Source organism: Lepisosteus platostomus, chromosome 2, assembly GCF_059453375.1.
Source record: "Lepisosteus platostomus isolate fLepPlt1 chromosome 2, fLepPlt1.hap1, whole genome shotgun sequence".
In the NCBI taxonomy this organism is placed as follows: domain Eukaryota; kingdom Metazoa; phylum Chordata; class Actinopteri; order Semionotiformes; family Lepisosteidae; genus Lepisosteus; species Lepisosteus platostomus.
Window position 1 is genome coordinate 62,825,330 of NC_142612.1, and position 12,703 is coordinate 62,838,032.

The following is a 12,703-nucleotide window of genomic DNA, read 5'->3' on the forward strand; positions in this document are numbered from 1 at the left end:
CATTTACAGGTGCCATTTTGACAGTTACCACAGAAGTTGAGCTAAATTTGCCATTTCATTCTTGGTTCCAATGCCAAAAACTAGAGATTAGAGCATACAGAATGACAGTTTCAAACTTTTGATTTTTGACCATTTTTGACAGGCGCGCGGCTTATCAAAAACGGCAAAATTGGGCCAAAATTCGTTTTCAAGGAAACAACAAGACAACACTTTTTCTGCATTTCACATACATCCTAAAGCACAGCAAATGCATCAGAACATGTCTAGCTCTTGAGGAAAGCCTAACCCTAACCCTAGCCTGGGCACTTCCAGACTACCGTACGTTGCGTAAACTTGCCCAAAAAGTTCCATGCTCAGGAAATTCCCCCAGTGCCTCCAAATGACTCAGAAACATTGCAAGTCACAGTTTTAAGCATTTTAAAATGCTCTGCAGTGAATCTTTTTTCAAATTTCCAGTTTGTCTTTCTTTTGGAATATGCTGCTGAAATGGCTTATAAAATACTCACGTTTGTGCCATTTACAGGTGCCATTTTGACAATTACCACTGAAGTTGAGCTAAATTTGCCATTTCATTCTTGGTTCCAATGCCAAAAACTAGAGATTAGAGCATACAGAATGACAGTTTCAAACTTTTGATTTTTGACCATTTTTGACAGGCGCGCGGCTTATCAAAAACGGCAAAATTGGGCCAAAATTCGTTTTCAAGGAAACAACAAGACAACACTTTTCCTGCATTTCACATACATCCTAAAGCACAGCAAATGCATCAGAACATGTCTAGCTCTTGAGGAAAGCCTAACCCTAACCCTAGCTTGGGCACTTCCAGACTACCGTACGTTGCGTAAACTTGCCCAAAAAGTTCCATGCTCAGGAAATTCCCCCAGTGCCTCCAAATGACTCAGAAACATTGCAAGTCACAGTTTTAAGCATTTTAAAATGCTCTGCAGTGAATCTTTTTTCAAATTTCCAGTTTGTCTTTCTTTTGGAATCTGCTGCTGAAATGGCTTATAAAATACTCACGTTTGTGCCATTTACAGGTGCCATTTTGACAATTACCACTGAAGTTGAGCTAAATTTGCCATTTCATTCTTGGTTCCAATGCCAAAAACTAGAGATTAGAGCATACAGAATGAAAGTTTCAAACTTTTGATTTTTGACCATTTTTGACAGGCGCGCGGCTTATCAAAAACGGCAAAATTGGGCCAAAATTCGTTTTCAAGGAAACAACAAGACAACACTTTTCCTGCATTTCACATACATCCTAAAGCACAGCAAATGCATCAGAACATGTCTAGCTCTTGAGGAAAGCCTAACCCTAACCCTAGCTTGGGCACTTCCAGACTACCGTACGTTGCGTAAACTTGCCCAAAAAGTTCCATGCTCAGGAAATTCCCCCAGTGCCTCCAAATGACTCAGAAACATTGCAAGTCACAGTTTTAAGCATTTTAAAATGCTCTGCAGTGAATCTTTTTTCAAATTTCCAGTTTGTCTTTCTTTTGGAATCTGCTGCTGAAATGGCTTATAAAATACTCACGTTTGTGCCATTTACAGGTGCCATTTTGACAGTTACCACTGAAGTTGAGCTAAATTTGCCATTTCATTCTTGGTTCCAATGCCAAAAACTAGAGATTAGAGCATACAGAATGAAAGTTTCAAACTTTTGATTTTTGACCATTTTTGACAGGCGCGCGGCTTATCAAAAACGGCAAAATTGGGCCAAAATTCGTTTTCAAGGAAACAACAAGACAACACTTTTCCTGCATTTCACATACATCCTAAAGCACAGCAAATGCATCAGAACATGTCTAGCTCTTGAGGAAAGCCTAACCCTAACCCTAGCTTGGGCACTTCCAGACTACCGTACGTTGCGTAAACTTGCCCAAAAAGTTCCATGCTCAGGAAATTCCCCCAGTGCCTCCAAATGACTCAGAAACATTGCAAGTCACAGTTTTAAGCATTTTAAAATGCTCTGCAGTGAATCTTTTTTCAAATTTCCAGTTTGTCTTTCTTTTGGAATCTGCTGCTGAAATGGCTTATAAAATACTCACGTTTGTGCCATTTACAGGTGCCATTTTGACAATTACCACTGAAGTTGAGCTAAATTTGCCATTTCATTCTTGGTTCCAATGCCAAAAACTAGAGATTAGAGCATACAGAATGAAAGTTTCAAACTTTTGATTTTTGACCATTTTTGACAGGCGCGCGGCTTATCAAAAACGGCAAAATTGGGCCAAAATTCGTTTTCAAGGAAACAACAAGACAACACTTTTCCTGCATTTCACATACATCCTAAAGCACAGCAAATGCATCAGAACATGTCTAGCTCTTGAGGAAAGCCTAACCCTAACTCTAGCTTGGGCACTTCCAGACTACCGTACGTTGCGTAAACTTGCCCAAAAAGTTCCATTCTCAGGAAATTCCCCCTGTGCCTCCAAATGACTCAGAAACATTGCAAGTCACAGTTTTAAGCATTTTAAAATGCTCTGCAGTGAATCTTTTTTCAAATTTCCAGTTTGTCTTTCTTTTGGAATCTGCTGCTGAAATGGCTTATAAAATACTCACGTTTGTGCCATTTACAGGTGCCATTTTGACAGTTACCACTGAAGTTGAGCTAAATTTGCCATTTCATTCTTGGTTCCAATGCCAAAAACTAGAGATTAGAGCATACAGAATGAAAGTTTCAAACTTTTGATTTTTGACCATTTTTGACAGGCGCGCGGCTTATCAAAAACGGCAAAATTGGGCCAAAATTCGTTTTCAAGGAAACAACAAGACAACACTTTTCCTGCATTTCACATACATCCTAAAGCACAGCAAATGCATCAGAACATGTCTAGCTCTTGAGGAAAGCCTAACCCTAACTCTAGCTTGGGCACTTCCAGACTACCGTACGTTGCGTAAACTTGCCCAAAAAGTTCCATTCTCAGGAAATTCCCCCAGTGCCTCCAAATGACTCAGAAACATTGCAAGTCACAGTTTTAAGCATTTTAAAATGCTCTGCAGTGAATCTTTTTTCAAATTTCCAGTTTGTCTTTCTTTTGGAATCTGCTGCTGAAATGGCTTATAAAATACTCACGTTTGTGCCATTTACAGGTGCCATTTTGACAGTTACCACTGAAGTTGAGCTAAATTTGCCATTTCATTCTTGGTTCCAATGCCAAAAACTAGAGATTAGAGCATACAGAATGACAGTTTCAAACTTTTGATTTTTGACCATTTTTGACAGGCGCGCGGCTTATCAAAAACGGCAAAATTGGGCCAAAATTCGTTTTCAAGGAAACAACAAGACAACACTTTTTCTGCATTTCACATACATCCTAAAGCACAGCAAATGCATCAGAACATGTCTAGCTCTTGAGGAAAGCCTAACCCTAACCCTAGCTTGGGCACTTCCAGACTACCGTACGTTGCGTAAACTTGCCCAAAAAGTTCCATGCTCAGGAAATTCCCCCAGTGCCTCCAAATGACTCAGAAACATTGCAAGTCACAGTTTTAAGCATTTTAAAATGCTCTGCAGTGAATCTTTTTTCAAATTTCCAGTTTGTCTTTCTTTTGGAATCTGCTGCTGAAATGGCTTATAAAATACTCACGTTTGTGCCATTTACAGGTGCCATTTTGACAATTACCACTGAAGTTGAGCTAAATTTGCCATTTCATTCTTGGTTCCAATGCCAAAAACTAGAGATTAGAGCATACAGAATGAAAGTTTCAAACTTTTGATTTTTGACCATTTTTGACAGGCGCGCGGCTTATCAAAAACGGCAAAATTGGGCCAAAATTCGTTTTCAAGGAAACAACAAGACAACACTTTTCCTGCATTTCACATACATCCTAAAGCACAGCAAATGCATCAGAACATGTCTAGCTCTTGAGGAAAGCCTAACCCAAAACCCTAGCTTGGGCACTTCCAGACTACCGTACGTTGCGTAAACTTGCCCAAAAAGTTCCATGCTTAGGAAATTCCCCCAGTGCCTCCAAATGACTCAGAAACATTGCAAGTCACAGTTTTAAGCATTTTAAAATGCTCTGCAGTGAATCTTTTTTCAAATTTCCAGTTTGTCTTTCTTTTGGAATCTGCTGCTGAAATGGCTTATAAAATACTCACGTTTGTGCCATTTACAGGTGCCATTTTGACAATTACCACTGAAGTTGAGCTAAATTTGCCATTTCATTCTTGGTTCCAATGCCAAAAACTAGAGATTAGAGCATACAGAATGAAAGTTTCAAACTTTTGATTTTTGACCATTTTTGACAGGCGCGCGGCTTATCAAAAACGGCAAAATTGGGCCAAAATTCGTTTTCAAGGAAACAACAAGACAAAATTTTCCTGCATTTCACATACATCCTAAAGCACAGCAAATGCATCAGAACATGTCTAGCTCTTGAGGAAAGCCTAACCCTAACTCTAGCTTGGGCACTTCCAGACTACCGTACGTTGCGTAAACTTGCCCAAAAAGTTCCATTCTCAGGAAATTCCCCCTGTGCCTCCAAATGACTCAGAAACATTGCAAGTCACAGTTTTAAGCATTTTAAAATGCTCTGCAGTGAATCTTTTTTCAAATTTCCAGTTTGTCTTTCTTTTGGAATCTGCTGCTGAAATGGCTTATAAAATACTCACGTTTGTGCCATTTACAGGTGCCATTTTGACAGTTACCACAGAAGTTGAGCTAAATTTGCCATTTCATTCTTGGTTCCAATGCCAAAAACTAGAGATTAGAGCATACAGAATGACAGTTTCAAACTTTTGATTTTTGACCATTTTTGACAGGCGCGCGGCTTATCAAAAACGGCAAAATTGGGCCAAAATTCGTTTTCAAGGAAACAACAAGACAACACTTTTTCTGCATTTCACATACATCCTAAAGCACAGCAAATGCATCAGAACATGTCTAGCTCTTGAGGAAAGCCTAACCCTAACCCTAGCCTGGGCACTTCCAGACTACCGTACGTTGCGTAAACTTGCCCAAAAAGTTCCATGCTCAGGAAATTCCCCCAGTGCCTCCAAATGACTCAGAAACATTGCAAGTCACAGTTTTAAGCATTTTAAAATGCTCTGCAGTGAATCTTTTTTCAAATTTCCAGTTTGTCTTTCTTTTGGAATATGCTGCTGAAATGGCTTATAAAATACTCACGTTTGTGCCATTTACAGGTGCCATTTTGACAATTACCACTGAAGTTGAGCTAAATTTGCCATTTCATTCTTGGTTCCAATGCCAAAAACTAGAGATTAGAGCATACAGAATGACAGTTTCAAACTTTTGATTTTTGACCATTTTTGACAGGCGCGCGGCTTATCAAAAACGGCAAAATTGGGCCAAAATTCGTTTTCAAGGAAACAACAAGACAACACTTTTCCTGCATTTCACATACATCCTAAAGCACAGCAAATGCATCAGAACATGTCTAGCTCTTGAGGAAAGCCTAACCCTAACCCTAGCTTGGGCACTTCCAGACTACCGTACGTTGCGTAAACTTGCCCAAAAAGTTCCATGCTCAGGAAATTCCCCCAGTGCCTCCAAATGACTCAGAAACATTGCAAGTCACAGTTTTAAGCATTTTAAAATGCTCTGCAGTGAATCTTTTTTCAAATTTCCAGTTTGTCTTTCTTTTGGAATCTGCTGCTGAAATGGCTTATAAAATACTCACGTTTGTGCCATTTACAGGTGCCATTTTGACAATTACCACTGAAGTTGAGCTAAATTTGCCATTTCATTCTTGGTTCCAATGCCAAAAACTAGAGATTAGAGCATACAGAATGAAAGTTTCAAACTTTTGATTTTTGACCATTTTTGACAGGCGCGCGGCTTATCAAAAACGGCAAAATTGGGCCAAAATTCGTTTTCAAGGAAACAACAAGACAACACTTTTCCTGCATTTCACATACATCCTAAAGCACAGCAAATGCATCAGAACATGTCTAGCTCTTGAGGAAAGCCTAACCCTAACCCTAGCTTGGGCACTTCCAGACTACCGTACGTTGCGTAAACTTGCCCAAAAAGTTCCATGCTCAGGAAATTCCCCCAGTGCCTCCAAATGACTCAGAAACATTGCAAGTCACAGTTTTAAGCATTTTAAAATGCTCTGCAGTGAATCTTTTTTCAAATTTCCAGTTTGTCTTTCTTTTGGAATCTGCTGCTGAAATGGCTTATAAAATACTCACGTTTGTGCCATTTACAGGTGCCATTTTGACAGTTACCACTGAAGTTGAGCTAAATTTGCCATTTCATTCTTGGTTCCAATGCCAAAAACTAGAGATTAGAGCATACAGAATGAAAGTTTCAAACTTTTGATTTTTGACCATTTTTGACAGGCGCGCGGCTTATCAAAAACGGCAAAATTGGGCCAAAATTCGTTTTCAAGGAAACAACAAGACAACACTTTTCCTGCATTTCACATACATCCTAAAGCACAGCAAATGCATCAGAACATGTCTAGCTCTTGAGGAAAGCCTAACCCTAACTCTAGCTTGGGCACTTCCAGACTACCGTACGTTGCGTAAACTTGCCCAAAAAGTTCCATTCTCAGGAAATTCCCCCAGTGCCTCCAAATGACTCAGAAACATTGCAAGTCACAGTTTTAAGCATTTTAAAATGCTCTGCAGTGAATCTTTTTTCAAATTTCCAGTTTGTCTTTCTTTTGGAATCTGCTGCTGAAATGGCTTATAAAATACTCACGTTTGTGCCATTTACAGGTGCCATTTTGACAGTTACCACTGAAGTTGAGCTAAATTTGCCATTTCATTCTTGGTTCCAATGCCAAAAACTAGAGATTAGAGCATACAGAATGACAGTTTCAAACTTTTGATTTTTGACCATTTTTGACAGGCGCGCGGCTTATCAAAAACGGCAAAATTGGGCCAAAATTCGTTTTCAAGGAAACAACAAGACAACACTTTTTCTGCATTTCACATACATCCTAAAGCACAGCAAATGCATCAGAACATGTCTAGCTCTTGAGGAAAGCCTAACCCTAACCCTAGCTTGGGCACTTCCAGACTACCGTACGTTGCGTAAACTTGCCCAAAAAGTTCCATGCTCAGGAAATTCCCCCAGTGCCTCCAAATGACTCAGAAACATTGCAAGTCACAGTTTTAAGCATTTTAAAATGCTCTGCAGTGAATCTTTTTTCAAATTTCCAGTTTGTCTTTCTTTTGGAATCTGCTGCTGAAATGGCTTATAAAATACTCACGTTTGTGCCATTTACAGGTGCCATTTTGACAATTACCACTGAAGTTGAGCTAAATTTGCCATTTCATTCTTGGTTCCAATGCCAAAAACTAGAGATTAGAGCATACAGAATGAAAGTTTCAAACTTTTGATTTTTGACCATTTTTGACAGGCGCGCGGCTTATCAAAAACGGCAAAATTGGGCCAAAATTCGTTTTCAAGGAAACAACAAGACAACACTTTTCCTGCATTTCACATACATCCTAAAGCACAGCAAATGCATCAGAACATGTCTAGCTCTTGAGGAAAGCCTAACCCTAACTCTAGCTTGGGCACTTCCAGACTACCGTACGTTGCGTAAACTTGCCCAAAAAGTTCCATGCTCAGGAAATTCCCCCTGTGCCTCCAAATGACTCAGAAACATTGCAAGTCACAGTTTTAAGCATTTTAAAATGCTCTGCAGTGAATCTTTTTTCAAATTTCCAGTTTGTCTTTCTTTTGGAATCTGCTGCTGAAATGGCTTATAAAATACTCACGTTTGTGCCATTTACAGGTGCCATTTTGACAGTTACCACTGAAGTTGAGCTAAATTTGCCATTTCATTCTTGGTTCCAATGCCAAAAACTAGAGATTAGAGCATACAGAATGAAAGTTTCAAACTTTTGATTTTTGACCATTTTTGACAGGCGCGCGGCTTATCAAAAACGGCAAAATTGGGCCAAAATTCGTTTTCAAGGAAACAACAAGACAACACTTTTCCTGCATTTCACATACATCCTAAAGCACAGCAAATGCATCAGAACATGTCTAGCTCTTGAGGAAAGCCTAACCCTAACTCTAGCTTGGGCACTTCCAGACTACCGTACGTTGTGTAAACTTGCCCAAAAAGTTCCATTCTCAGGAAATTCCCCCTGTGCCTCCAAATGACTCAGAAACATTGCAAGTCACAGTTTTAAGCATTTTAAAATGCTCTGCAGTGAATCTTTTTTCAAATTTCCAGTTTGTCTTTCTTTTGGAATCTGCTGCTGAAATAGCTTATAAAATACTCACGTTTGTGCCATTTACAGGTGCCATTTTGACAGTTACCACTGAAGTTGAGCTAAATTTGCCATTTCATTCTTGGTTCCAATGCCAAAAACTAGAGATTAGAGCATACAGAATGACAGTTTCAAACTTTTGATTTTTGACCATTTTTGACAGGCGCGGCTTATCAAAAACGGCAAAATTGGGCCAAAATTCGTTTTCAAGGAAACAACAAGACAACACTTTTCCTGCATTTCACATACATCCTAAAGCACAGCAAATGCATCAGAACATGTCTAGCTCTTGAGGAAAGCCTAACCCTAACCCTAGCTTGGGCACTTCCAGACTACCGTACGTTGCGTAAACTTGCCCAAAAAGTTCCATGCTCAGGAAATTCCCCCAGTGCCTCCAAATGACTCAGAAACATTGCAAGTCACAGTTTTAAGAATTTTAAAATGCTCTGCAGTGAATCTTTTTTCAAATTTCCAGTTTGTCTTTCTTTTGGAATCTGCTGCTGAAATGGCTTATAAAATACTCACGTTTGTGCCATTTACAGGTGCCATTTTGACAATTACCACTGAAGTTGAGCTAAATTTGCCATTTCATTCTTGGTTCCAATGCCAAAAACTAGAGATTAGAGCATACAGAATGAAAGTTTCAAACTTTTGATTTTTGACCATTTTTGACAGGCGCGCGGCTTATCAAAAACGGCAAAATTGGGCCAAAATTCGTTTTCAAGGAAACAACAAGACAACACTTTTTCTGCATTTCACATACATCCTAAAGCACAGCAAATGCATCAGAACATGTCTAGCTCTTGAGGAAAGCCTAACCCTAACCCTAGCTTGGGCACTTCCAGACTACCGTACGTTGCGTAAACTTGCCCAAAAAGTTCCATGCTCAGGAAATTCCCCCAGTGCCTCCAAATGACTCAGAAACATTGCAAGTCACAGTTTTAAGCATTTTAAAATGCTCTGCAGTGAATCTTTTTTCAAATTTCCAGTTTGTCTTTCTTTTGGAATCTGCTGCTGAAATGGCTTATAAAATACTCACGTTTGTGCCATTTACAGGTGCCATTTTGACAGTTACCACTGAAGTTGAGCTAAATTTGCCATTTCATTCTTGGTTCCAATGCCAAAAACTAGAGATTAGAGCATACAGAATGACAGTTTCAAACTTTTGATTTTTGACCATTTTTGACAGGCGCGCGGCTTATCAAAAACGGCAAAATTGGGCCAAAATTCGTTTTCAAGGAAACAACAAGACAACACTTTTTCTGCATTTCACATACATCCTAAAGCACAGCAAATGCATCAGAACATGTCTAGCTCTTGAGGAAAGCCTAACCCTAACCCTAGCTTGGGCACTTCCAGACTACCGTACGTTGCGTAAACTTGCCCAAAAAGTTCCATGCTCAGGAAATTCCCCCAGTGCCTCCAAATGACTCAGAAACATTGCAAGTCACAGTTTTAAGCATTTTAAAATGCTCTGCAGTGAATCTTTTTTCAAATTTCCAGTTTGTCTTTCTTTTGGAATCTGCTGCTGAAATGGCTTATAAAATACTCACGTTTGTGCCATTTACAGGTGCCATTTTGACAGTTACCACTGAAGTTGAGCTAAATTTGCCATTTCATTCTTGGTTCCAATGCCAAAAACTAGAGATTAGAGCATACAGAATGAAAGTTTCAAACTTTTGATTTTTGACCATTTTTGACAGGCGCGCGGTTTATCAAAAACGGCAAAATTGGGCCAAAATTCGTTTTCATGGAAACAACAAGACAACACTATTCCTGCATTTCACATACATCCTAAAGCACAGCAAATGCATCAGAACATGTCTAGCTCTTGAGGAAAGCCTAACCCTAACCCTAGCTTGGGCACTTCCAGACTACTGTACGTTGCGTAAACTTGCCCAAAAAGTTCCATGCTCAGGAAATTCCCCCAGTGCCTCCAAATGACTCAGAAACATTGCAAGTCACAGTTTTAAGAATTTTAAAATGCTCTGCAGTGAATCTTTTTTCAAATTTCCAGTTTGTCTTTCTTTTGGAATCTGCTGCTGAAATGGCTTATAAAATACTCACGTTTGTGCCATTTACAGGTGCCATTTTGACAATTACCACTGAAGTTGAGCTAAATTTGCCATTTCATTCTTGGTTCCAATGCCAAAAACTAGAGATTAGAGCATACAGAATGAAAGTTTCAAACTTTTGATTTTTGACCATTTTTGACAGGCGCGCGGCTTATCAAAAACGGCAAAATTGGGCCAAAATTCGTTTTCAAGGAAACAACAAGACAACACTTTTCCTGCATTTCACATACATCCTAAAGCACAGAAAATGGATCAGAACATGTCTAGCTCTTGAGGAAAGCCTAACCCTAACCCTAGCTTGGGCACTTCCAGACTACCGTACGTTGCGTAAACTTGCCCAAAAAGTTCCATGCTCAGGAAATTCCCCCAGTGCCTCCAAATGACTCAGAAACATTGCAAGTCACAGTTTTAAGCATTTTAAAATGCTCTGCAGTGAATCTTTTTTCAAATTTCCAGTTTGTCTTTCTTTTGGAATCTGCTGCTGAAATGGCTTATAAAGTACTCACGTTTGTGCCATTTACAGGTGCCATTTTGACAATTACCACTGAAGTTGAGCTAAATTTGCCATTTCATTCTTGGTTCCAATGCCAAAAACTAGAGATTAGAGCATACAGAATGAAAGTTTCAAACTTTTGATTTTTGACCATTTTTGACAGGCGCGCGGCTTATCAAAAACGGCAAAATTGGGCCAAAATTCGTTTTCAAGGAAACAACAAGACAACACTTTTCCTGCATTTCACATACATCCTAAAGCACAGCAAATGCATCAGAACATGTCTAGCTCTTGAGGAAAGCCTAACCCTAACTCTAGCTTGGGCACTTCCAGACTACCGTACGTTGCGTAAACTTGCCCAAAAAGTTCCATTCTCAGGAAATTCCCCCTGTGCCTCCAAATGACTCAGAAACATTGCAAGTCACAGTTTTAAGCATTTTAAAATGCTCTGCAGTGAATCTTTTTTCAAATTTCCAGTTTGTCTTTCTTTTGGAATCTGCTGCTGAAATGGCTTATAAAATACTCACGTTTGTGCCATTTACAGGTGCCATTTTGACAGTTACCACAGAAGTTGAGCTAAATTTGCCATTTCATTCTTGGTTCCAATGCCAAAAACTAGAGATTAGAGCATACAGAATGACAGTTTCAAACTTTTGATTTTTGACCATTTTTGACAGGCGCGCGGCTTATCAAAAACGGCAAAATTGGGCCAAAATTCGTTTTCAAGGAAACAACAAGACAACACTTTTTCTGCATTTCACATACATCCTAAAGCACAGCAAATGCATCAGAACATGTCTAGCTCTTGAGGAAAGCCTAACCCTAACCCTAGCCTGGGCACTTCCAGACTACCGTACGTTGCGTAAACTTGCCCAAAAAGTTCCATGCTCAGGAAATTCCCCCAGTGCCTCCAAATGACTCAGAAACATTGCAAGTCACAGTTTTAAGCATTTTAAAATGCTCTGCAGTGAATCTTTTTTCAAATTTCCAGTTTGTCTTTCTTTTGGAATATGCTGCTGAAATGGCTTATAAAATACTCACGTTTGTGCCATTTACAGGTGCCATTTTGACAATTACCACTGAAGTTGAGCTAAATTTGCCATTTCATTCTTGGTTCCAATGCCAAAAACTAGAGATTAGAGCATACAGAATGACAGTTTCAAACTTTTGATTTTTGACCATTTTTGACAGGCGCGCGGCTTATCAAAAACGGCAAAATTGGGCCAAAATTCGTTTTCAAGGAAACAACAAGACAACACTTTTCCTGCATTTCACATACATCCTAAAGCACAGCAAATGCATCAGAACATGTCTAGCTCTTGAGGAAAGCCTAACCCTAACCCTAGCTTGGGCACTTCCAGACTACCGTACGTTGCGTAAACTTGCCCAAAAAGTTCCATGCTCAGGAAATTCCCCCAGTGCCTCCAAATGACTCAGAAACATTGCAAGTCACAGTTTTAAGCATTTTAAAATGCTCTGCAGTGAATCTTTTTTCAAATTTCCAGTTTGTCTTTCTTTTGGAATCTGCTGCTGAAATGGCTTATAAAATACTCACGTTTGTGCCATTTACAGGTGCCATTTTGACAATTACCACTGAAGTTGAGCTAAATTTGCCATTTCATTCTTGGTTCCAATGCCAAAAACTAGAGATTAGAGCATACAGAATGACAGTTTCAAACTTTTGATTTTTGACCATTTTTGACAGGCGCGCGGCTTATCAAAAACGGCAAAATTGGGCCAAAATTCGTTTTCAAGGAAACAACAAGACAACACTTTTCCTGCATTTCACATACATCCTAAAGCACAGCAAATGCATCAGAACATGTCTAGCTCTTGAGGAAAGCCTAACCCTAACCCTAGCTTGGGCACTTCCAGACTACCGTACGTTGCGTAAACTTGCCCAAAAAGTTCCATGCTCAGGAAATTCCCCCA